This window comes from Bufo gargarizans, unplaced genomic scaffold, assembly GCF_014858855.1.
Source record: "Bufo gargarizans isolate SCDJY-AF-19 unplaced genomic scaffold, ASM1485885v1 original_scaffold_991_pilon, whole genome shotgun sequence".
Taxonomy (NCBI): domain Eukaryota; kingdom Metazoa; phylum Chordata; class Amphibia; order Anura; family Bufonidae; genus Bufo; species Bufo gargarizans.
In genome coordinates, this window is record NW_025334785.1 from 1 (window position 1) to 10,483 (window position 10,483).

At 46.9% G+C, this 10,483-nt stretch overlaps 1 long non-coding RNA gene across 1 annotated transcript; it reads left to right on the forward strand.

Moving 5' to 3' along the window:
- The first annotated feature begins 184 nt into the window (after window positions 1–184).
- Window positions 185–5,405, forward strand: LOC122924286. Its single transcript, XR_006387387.1, has 4 exons — window positions 185–276; window positions 3,457–3,571; window positions 3,667–3,793; window positions 3,876–5,405. It is a non-coding gene; the product is annotated as an uncharacterized LOC122924286 (long non-coding RNA).
- Window positions 5,406–10,483: the final 5,078 nt, after the last annotated feature.

The window sequence follows — 10,483 nt, forward strand, 5'->3', positions numbered from 1 at the left end:
GCTTGGTGCAAAGAGGTGGTGTGGATCCCGAGAGGTGCCGGTCAGAGGACAAGGTAATCTGTTTATAAGCTTCTTATTACCTTTATGATATGGGATATAATGACATAGATGAGGTTTCCTGATCTCCTGTGTCCTCCAAAAATGTACTCAGTCTCCAGACTGTGCAGCAGGGAAATCTCTCCAGCTTTACCCTCATCTGTAACCTAACTCTGGAGATCAGCTGGAACATAAAGGGGCACCACCTAGGGTCATCATTCTGCATAAGGAATCGGGCAGGTCAGTCTCCTCAGTGTTTATACATTCAGAGCATAACATCTTCTCAAACTTGGTTCATGAGTTCTGTTATGTCTTACATAATGACACAGATAACTGTTTGGTGGAAGGTGTTTTGGTTCTCCTTTCTTCAAAAAAGATGCCTGGGTGGTGGGCTGGGCTGCTCCTCTAGAATAAATCATGTAGTCATGGGCTGTGTCTCCTAGGTTGTACGCTTGGTCTCTTTTCTCCAGAATAGATGATCTGGTGGTGGATTGAGACTCCACTTGGGTCTCCAATTCACTTTAAAGTATACCGTAAATGCCACGTGTGGATTGGGTCTTCTTTTCCTGAATAGATGCCTGTGTGGTTGATAGGGTCTCCCTTTCCCATAATAGATGGCTTTGGGAAAGCTGGGTCTTCTTACTACCTAGCTGGCATTTAATTGTGTTTACTCTCTTCAGAATTGGTGCCTTGGTCGAAGGATGGGTCCCCTCTCTCTCATACATGATAGGAAGGTGGGTTGGTTCTCTACTCTCCAGAATAAATGCTGAGGTTTGTTTTGGGTCTCCTTTCTCCAGAATAGATGCAGGGATGGTAGGTTGGGTCTCCTAAATAGATTTTGAAGCTGTAGGTTGGGTCTCCTTTCTCCAAATTTGCTGCTGGTTGGTAGATTAGGTCCCCTCATGCTGTGGTGGTAGTTGGGTCTTCTCCAGAATTGATGTCAGGGTGGTAGGTTGGGTCTTCCTCTGAAGAATAGATGTGGGAGTGCTGTGTATGGTATCTTTCTCCAGAATAGATGCTGGTTTGTAAGCTGGGTCACCTTTCTGTAGAATAGATGGTGGTGGTGGGTTGGGTCTACTCATGCTTGGTTGGTAGGTTAAGTCTCCTCTCTACAGAATAGATGCTGGGTCTCTTCTTTCCAGAGCAGATGCCAGGGTTGTAGATTGGGTATTCTCTCTCCAGAACAGATGCCAGGGTGGTAGATTAGTCACGTTTCTTCAGAATAGATGCAGGGGCTATAGATGGGGTCTTCTTTCTCCAGAATAGATGCCAGGGGTAGACTGAGTCTCCTCATGCTGGGGGTAGATTGTGTTTCCTCTCTACAGAATAGTTGCTGGGGGTAGGTTGAGTTTCCTTTCTCCTGCGTATATGTCTGAGTGGTAGGTTAGGTCTGGTCTCCCCAGAAGAGATGCGGGGTTTTAGTTTGGGTCTCCTCTCTCCAGAATAGATGCTAGGGTGGTATGTGGTAGTAGGTGGGAGTTATGTATCCTTTCTCCAGAATGAATGCAGGGTGGTAGGTTGGGTCTCCTTTCTCCAAAATAGATGTTGGGGGATATGTTGAGTCCACTCATATTGAGATGGTAATTGGGTCTGCTCTCTACAGAATAGAGTCGGAGTGGTAGGTTAGGTCTTCTTTTTTAAGAATAGATGCCAGGTGGTAGAATTGATACTGGGATGGTGGTTGGGTCTCCTTTCTCCAGAATAGATTCTGGGGTTGTAGGCTGTTTCTCCTGTCTCAAGAATAGATGCTGAGGGTGGTGGGTTAAGTCTCCTCATGTTGGGGTGGTATTTTTGGGCCTCCTTCTATAGAACAGATGCTAGGGTGGTAGTTTGGATCTCTATTTCCAGAGTAGATGCCAGTGTGGTAGGTTGTGACTCCTCCCTTCAGAACAGATGTCATGGTAGGTTGTGCATTGCTTCAGCATGGATGCTGGGGCTGTAGATTAGATGCTGGGGTGGTAGGTTGGGTCTCCTGTCTCCACAATAGATGTTATGGTGGTAGGTCGGGTCTCCTCTCTACAGAATAGATGACATGGTTGCAGGTTGGGTCTCCTCTCTCCACGATAGATGCTGGAGTTATAGGTTGGGTTTCCTCTCCAGATGTAGATGCAGGTTTGGTTTGTTCGGTTTCCTTCTCCAGAATAGATGCTGTGGCTACTATCATGTGGAACCTGCATTCCTGAATTTAGTGGAGGCCAGTATGGCACCAGAGGAGGTAATATTTAGTGTAGGTTCCCTGTCTTAAAGAGAGCACCTTGTCATTGGCGGACAGGCACAAATAATTTTTGGTACCTGCGCACTGGAATGTGCTGACTTACCCCCCCATTTCTTTCTTTGCAAACTGGACAAATGTTCTTTCTACAGAATAGATATCAGGGCAGTAGGTTGAGGTCTGTTCTCTCCAGAATGAATGTCAGGGTGGTAGGTTGGGTCTCCTTTCTCCAGTATAGATGCCTGGTGATAGGTTGGCTCTGCTCTCTCCTGAATACATTCCAGGGTGTTAGGGTGGGTCTCCTTTCTCCAGAATACATGTCATGGTGGTAGGGTGGGTCTCCTTTCTTCCAGAATACATGCCTGGTGGTAGGGTGGGCCCTAATTTCTCCAGAATACATGCCTGGTGATAGGGTGGGCCCTCATTTCTTCAGAATAGGATGCCTGATGGTAGGTTGGTCGCCTTTCTCTAGAATAGATACTTGGTGAAAGGTTGGCTCTGCTCTCTTCAGAATAGATGTTTGGTGGTTGGTTGGATCATCTTTCTCCAGTATAGATGCATGGTGGTAGGTTGGGTCTCCTTTCTCCAGAATTAGATGCCTGGTGGTAGTTGAGTCTCCTTTCTCCAGAATAGATGCATGGTGGTAGGTTGGGTCTCATTTCTTCAGAATAGATGTTTGGTGGTAGGTTGGATCTCCTTTCTCCAGTATAGATGCATGGTGGTAGATTGGTCTCTTTTCTCCAGAACTAGAATGCCTGGTGGTAGGTTGAGTCTCCTTTCTTTATAATAGATACCTGGTGGTAGGTTGGGTCCTAATTCTTCAGAATACATGCCTGGTGGTAGGTTGGGTCTCCTGCCTGGTAGCCCGGTGTAATAGAATACAGTGACTGCAACGGGCCCCACTGCCATTCAAATATCAGTTGTCGGCCCCCAGCCCGCATTGTGCAGCATCATGGCCGGCGATGTATCAGTGTTAAATGGCAGCATTCGCCCCACTTTTGGGGGGGAAAAGTGCGTCTTATAGGGCGAAAAATACGTAGATGCTGGGGTGATGGGTTGCGTTTCCTTTCTTCCAGATACATACTGTAGGGTGGCTTTGTGGCTGCAGTACCGATAGTGGCCACTCTTGGTTGAAGGCAGTATATAATTTTTTTTTATTATACTATTTATATTGTTGGTTCATATTTACCAGTTTATATGTCACACAGATCTGTGCTAGTCTCCATCCAGGATAACCAAGATGGCACATACCACATATCCTACACCCCAACTGAGGCGGGTCAGGTTTCCATAAGTGTGTGTATGAAAGGACGCCACATCAGGGTAAGTGGTGGAGAGGCCACCACCCAGGAGCAGTGCTGCCACTTATTCTCCTGGAGATGTTAGGGTCTATAGTATTGACAATTTATTTTCCACAGGGCTCCCCTTTTACCGTGAACGTGAGGGGGACATCGCACCAGCATAGTGGGATCTATCACTGCTGCACATTCTGCTCTAGTGGTGGCCAGAAGGATGCCCGATGTGGATGTGGTGGTTCAATGCCAGGTAAGCGCCCTCACTTTCTCTAAACATACGGCTATCCATTATAAACTGTATGTTATACACTTATCTTTCTCATCCCCTACAGGTGGTTTTCAGGGTTGTGGTCATGGGCACAAAGGTCATCCCGGCCAGTCCCACTGGTCATGTTGTGGATCCACCTCTGAGACATCCGAGTGCACCGGTGTGAAGGACTCGGCCCCCCGCAATCTGCTGCGCACTGTAGCTTTATGATGATTGGAGATGTTGAAGGACTCGGCACCTGCAATCTGCTCCGGACCGTCATTTCATGATGGTAGGAGACATTTCTGGGGTACTAGTCAGATTCGGTTGCACCCTGGACTACGCTTTATGGTCAAAGTGGTGGCAATAAGACCACAATTCACATCAAAATGAAAAGTGCCCTATAGTTTGTGCAATATTAATTGGGTCTTGAGCCCTTACACAATGTCAGCCTGAGAAGACTGTTGCTGATCCAGGCTGGAAATAGTATTTATGTCCCACGGTGCGTCGTGTCCTACAGATGTGTTTTATACCTTAGTTGTCACATTGTCCATGTGAAAACTGCAGCTTTCATAGATAACGGGAGATAAGGGGCTGCTACAGTGTAGACACCTCCATATTGTAACTCTTCAGATGTCATCTCCCCGCCAACTGCTCCGAGCGAGACCACACAAAGGCTCCAGGATCAGAATCACCGTCATTCAGTAGCTGTCTCTGTGCCACAACGTGGCGAGGAGCCACCTGAGAACAGTCACCTGTATTCAAGGAGAACTTTCTGGCTGCTTTTCTGTGGGGTTTAGGTTTGGCATCAGATTCCGCCTCTGTTACTCTCCATCAATTTTGAGTTATTGTCCTCTTGTAAAACGGACTGACCGAGCTGAAAACACGTGGGATGGTTGGCGAAGTGTTTGGCAGTCCTGCAGGTTATAATAAATCACCTACAGTGTCACCAACTATCACCCCCACCGTCACGCACGATTCTTCAGAGAGAACACCACATCCTGGGCATCATCTCCTCATCCCGCAAAGATACAGAAGATAGAACCAAAGATCTTGCATTTGGATTTGTCAGAACAAATTTCTGCTGTTGTCTGAGCTCCTTGGGGTCGACGTGAACTCAGTGGTTCATCTCCATGGCCTATGAGGAGAATACTGCTTGGCCTTTCATCTGCTGATCCTCATGTACGAAGGTTAGGGGCAGACTGGGAACGTAAAGTGGCCCCGTTCTGTAGTCGGTCCAAATTGATGGAAGCCAGCAATACCATTTTGTGGCCCAATAGAGACAAATACCACAGTCCATCACAAAATACTGCCCCAAAAACTTCGACTGGCCGGCCGTGAGGAGGGACCAGGCGACCCCCCGGGAAATTTCCCTGTAAGGTCCATGGCCAATCCGCCCCGACGGAGGTTCTGCTGCACATGAAGGAACTTTCTAAGTTGCTGGATTTTTCAGGATTCATTCCTTGTGCAGTCCAGACATTGATTATCATCGTCTTCCAACGTTCTCCGCGTCAAACCTCCAGAAATGTTCTAGATAAAAATGTTTTCACAGAATTTTTCTTTCATAGAGACAATAACACCCAGGCATCAACTGCACGGTTTAAAATAAAGACGAATTTCAAGAGTTTGCAGCAAATCTCCATCTTTTATCATCCGGTTGGCTTGTCCCACATGTGACGTACACATTAAACGGATGCCTCCGACAGATACAACAGCATCCGTCACCATAAGGATCCATTGATAAAAAATAAATAAAAAAGTATCTTTTTAACATATAGGCGTATTTCAGGCGTAATGGTGGGGGCGGGGGAGGGGCCGGCTTCATTCATCATTTTAGGCATAGAAAATGGTCTAACTTTAAGACAACTCAAAAGCTTCTTACATTTAGAACTGGCGCTGGATGCGCTGAAGTTATGGAGAGGCCGGCGCCTGAACATAACTGCGGCGGATCCACCGTCAGCGCAGAGGCTTTATTCAGACCGGCGTCTAAAACACCAGTCTTAATAAATGTGCCCCATAGTTTTTCCTGCTGGACTCTGCAGGATGAAAAGCGTAGTGTAGCTCACTATTCCCCCAAGTACATATTAAACATAGCCTAACATAGGCCAAAAAGGACAGTCATTGATCCAGCTCATCCTGTTACCTGCAAAGTTGATCCAGAGGAAGGAAAAAAAAAACAACTCATAAAGAAGAAATCAAGTCTCACTGCTCTTACAGTAAAGAGTCCACAGTCTCACTGCTCTTACAGTATAGAGTCCACAGTCTCACCGCTCTTACAGTATAGAGGCCATAGTCTCACTGCTCTTACAGTATAGAGTCCATAGTCTCACTGCTGTTACAGTAAAGAGTCCATAGTCTCACTGCTCTTACAGTAAAGAGTCCATAGTCTCACACCGCTCTTACAGTAAAGAGTCCATAGTCCTCACCGCTCTTACAGTAAAGAGTCCATAGTCCTCACTGCTCTTACAGTAAAGAGTCCATAGTCTCACTGCTCTTACAGTAAAAGAGTCCATATCCTCACTGCTCTTACAGTAAAGAGTCCATAGTCCTCACTGCTCTTACAGTAAAGAGTCCCACAGTCTCACCGCTCTTACAGTAAAGAGTCCATAGTCTCACTGCTCTTACAGTATAGAGTCCATAGTTCTCACTGCTCTTACAGTATAGAGTCCATAGTCTCACTGCCTTACAGTAATAGAGTCCATAGTCCTCACTGCTCTTACAGTAAAGAGTCCATAGTCGTCACTGTCGTACAGTAAAGAGTCCACAGTCTCACTGCTCTTACAGTATAGAGTCCATAGTCATCACTGCCGCTTACAGTAGAGTCCATAGTCTCACCGCTCTTACAGTAGAGTCATAGTCTCACTGCTCTTACAGTATAGAGTCCATAGTCTCACTGCTCTTACAGTAAGAGTCCATAGTCTCACTGCTCTTACAGTACAGAGTCCATAGTCTCACTGCTCTTACAGTATAGAGTCCATAGTCTCACTGCTCTTACAGTATAGAGTCCATAGTCTCACTGCTCTTACAGTAAGAGTCCATAGTCTCACTGCTCTTACAGTAAGAGTCCATAGTCTCACTGCTCTTACAGTATAGAGTCCATAGTCTCACTGCTCTTACAGTTAGAGTCCATAGTCTCACTGCTCTTACAGTAAAGAGTCCATAGTCTCACTGCTCTTACAGTAAGAGTCCATAGTCTCACTGCTCTTACAGTATAGAGTCCATAGTCTCACTGCTCTTACAGTAGAGTCCATAGTCTCACTGCTCTTACAGTAAGAGTCCATAGTCTCACTGCTCTTACAGTAGAGTCCATAGTCTCACTGCTCTTACAGTAAGAGTCCATAGTCTCACTGCTCTTACAGTATAGAGTCCATAGTCTCACTGCTCTTACAGTAAAGAGTCCATAGTCTCACTGCTCTTACAGTAAAGAGTCCATAGTCTCACTGCTCTTACAGTATAGAGTCCATAGTCTCACTGCTCTTACAGTAAAGAGTCCATAGTCTCACTGCTCTTACAGTATAGAGTCCATAGTCTCACTGCTCTTACAGTAAAGTCCATAGTCTCACTGCTCTTACAGTAAAGAGTCCATAGTCTCACTGCTCTTACAGTAAAGTCCATAGTCTCACTGCTCTTACAGTAAGAGTCCATAGTCTCACTGCTCTTACAGTAGAGTCCATAGTCTCACTGCTCTTACAGTAAGAGTCCATAGTCTCACTGTAAGAGAGTACTTGCTCTTACTAAGAGTCCATAGTCTCACTGTCTTACTGTACAGTAGAGTCCATAGTCTCACTGCTCTTACAGTAAAGTCCATAGTCTCACTGCTCTTACAGTATAGAGTCCATAGTCTCACTGCTCTTACAGTAGAGTCCATAGTCTCACTGCTCTTACAGTAGAGTCCATAGTCTCACTGCTCTTACAGTAAAGAGTCCATAGTCTCACTGCTCTTACAGTATAGAGTCCATAGTCTCACTGCTCTTACAGTAGAGTCCATAGTCTCACTGCTCTTACAGTAAAGAGTCCATAGTCTCACTGCTCTTACAGTATAGAGTCCATAGTCTCACTGCTCTTACAGTAAGAGTCCATAGTCTCACTGCTCTTACAGTAAAGAGTCCATAGTCTCACTGCTCTTACAGTATAGAGTCCATAGTCTCACTGCTCTTACAGTATAGAGTCCATAGTCTCACTGCTCTTACAGAGTCCATAGTCTCACTGCTCTTACAGTAAGAGTCCATAGTCTCACTGCTCTTACAGTAAGAGTCCATAGTCTCACTGCTCTTACAGTAAAGAGTCCATAGTCTCACTGCTCTTACAGTATAGAGTCCATAGTCTCACTGCTCTTACAGTAAGAGTCCATAGTCTCACTGCTCTTACAGTAAGAGTCCATAGTCTCACTGCTCTTACAGTAAGAGTCCATAGTCTCACTGCTCTTACAGTAGAGTCCATAGTCTCACTGCTCTTACAGTAAGAGTCCATAGTCTCACTGCTCTTACAGTAAGAGTCCATAGTCTCACCTAGCCTGCTTACAGTATAGAGTCCATAGTATCACTGCTCTTACAGTAAGAGTCCATAGTCTCACTGCTCTTACAGTAAGAGTCCATAGTCTCACTGCTCTTTACAGTATAGAGTCCATAGTCTCACTGCTCTTACAGGTAGAGATCCATAGTCTCACTGCTCTTACAGTAGAGAGTCCATAGTCTCACTGCTCTTACAGTAAGAGTCCATAGTCTCACTGCTCTTACAGTAAAGAGTCCATAGTCTCACTGCTCTTACAGTATAGAGTCCATAGTCTCACCTGCTCTTACAGTATAGAGTCCATAGTCTCACTGCTCTTACAGTATAGAGTCCATAGTCTCACTGCTCTTACAGTATAGAGTCCATAGTCTCACTGCTCTTACAGTAAGAGTCCATAGTCTCACTGCTCTTACAGTAAGAGTCCATAGTCTCACTGCTCTTACAGTAAAGTCCATAGTCTCACTGCTCTTACAGTATAGAGTCCATAGTCTCACTGCTCTTACAGTATAGAGTCCATAGTCTCACTGCTCTTACAGTAGAGTCCATAGTCTCACTGCTCTTACAGTAAGAGTCCATAGTCTCACTGCTCTTACAGTAGAGTCCATAGTCTCACTGCTCTTACAGTAGAGTCCATAGTCTCACTGCTCTTACAGTAAGAGTCCATAGTCTCACTGCTCTTACAGTAAGAGTCCATAGTCTCACTGCTCTTACAGTAGAGTCCATAGTCTCACTGCTCTTACAGTAAGAGTCCATAGTCTCACTGCTCTTACAGTATAGAGTCCATAGTCTCACTGCTCTTACAGTATAGAGTCCATAGTCTCACTGCTCTTACAGTAGAGTCCAGTCTCGCTGCTCTTACAGTATAGAGTCCATAGTCTCGCTGCTCTTACAGTAAAGAGTCCACAGTCTCACTGCTCTTACAGTAAAGAATCCCCTTTATGTGTAGAAACTTTCTTTCCTCTAGAGGCAGAGGACGTCCACTACCGTCATCTATTTATACCCAGGACTGGGACAAGAGATCTCTGCACGGCCCCCTGATATATTACACACGGTTATTAGATTGCCCCTCAGTCTTTTTTTCTAGACTAAATCACTACTTTTGATAATCCTTGGTATTGTAGTCCGCCCCTTCCATTACCAATTCTGCTAGGTCTTTCCTGGATCTGTGTGTGTGTCTCCCCCCCCCCTCCCAGTAACACAGGCTGGATCCGTGTGTCCTCCCCAGTAACACAGGCTGGATCCGTGTGTCCTCCCCAGTAACACAGGCTGGATCCGTGTGTCCTCCCCAGTAACACAGGCTGGATCCGTGTGTCCTCCCCAGTAACACAGGCTGGATCCGTGTGTCCTCCCCAGTAACACAGGCTGGATCCGTGTGTCCCCCCCAGTAACACAGGCTGGATCCGTGTGTCCCCCCCAGTAACACAGGCTGGATCCGTGTGTCCCCCCCAGTAACACAGGCTGGATCCGTGTGTCCTTCCCAGTAACACAGGCTGGATCCGTGTGTCCTCCCCAGTAACACAGGCTGGATCCGTGTGTCCCTCCCAGTAACACAGGCTGGATCCGTGCGTCCCTCCCAGTAACACAGGCTGGATCCGTGCGTCCCTCCCAGTAACACAGGCTGGATCCGTGCGTCCCTCCCAGTAACACAGGCTGGATCCGTGCGTCCTTCCCAGTAACACAGGCTGGATCCGTGCGTCCCTCCCAGTAACACAGGCTGGATCCGTGCGTCCCTCCCAGTAACACAGGCTGGATCCGTGCGTCCCTCCCAGTAACACAGGCTGGATCCGTGCGTCCCTCCCAGTAACACAGGCTGGATCCGTGCGTCCCTCCCAGTAACACAGGCTGGATCCGTGCGTCCTTCCCAGTAACACAGGCTGGATCCGTGCGTCCTTCCCAGTAACACAGGCTGGATCCGTGCGTCCCTCCCAGTAACACAGGCTGGATCCGTGCGTCCCTCCCAGTAACACAGGCTGGATCCGTGCGTCCCTCCCAGTAACACAGGCTGGATCCGTGTGTCCCCCCCAGTAACACAGGCTGGATCCGTGTGTCCCTCCCAGTAACACAGGCTGGATCCGTGTGTGTCCCCCCCCAGTTGTTGAGTACAACCTCCTCCTCCCTGCTGACAGAAAAGATGGGGAGAGCATAGAGAGCCTTCAGAAGCAGCAAGATGGAAGGAAATGGTCA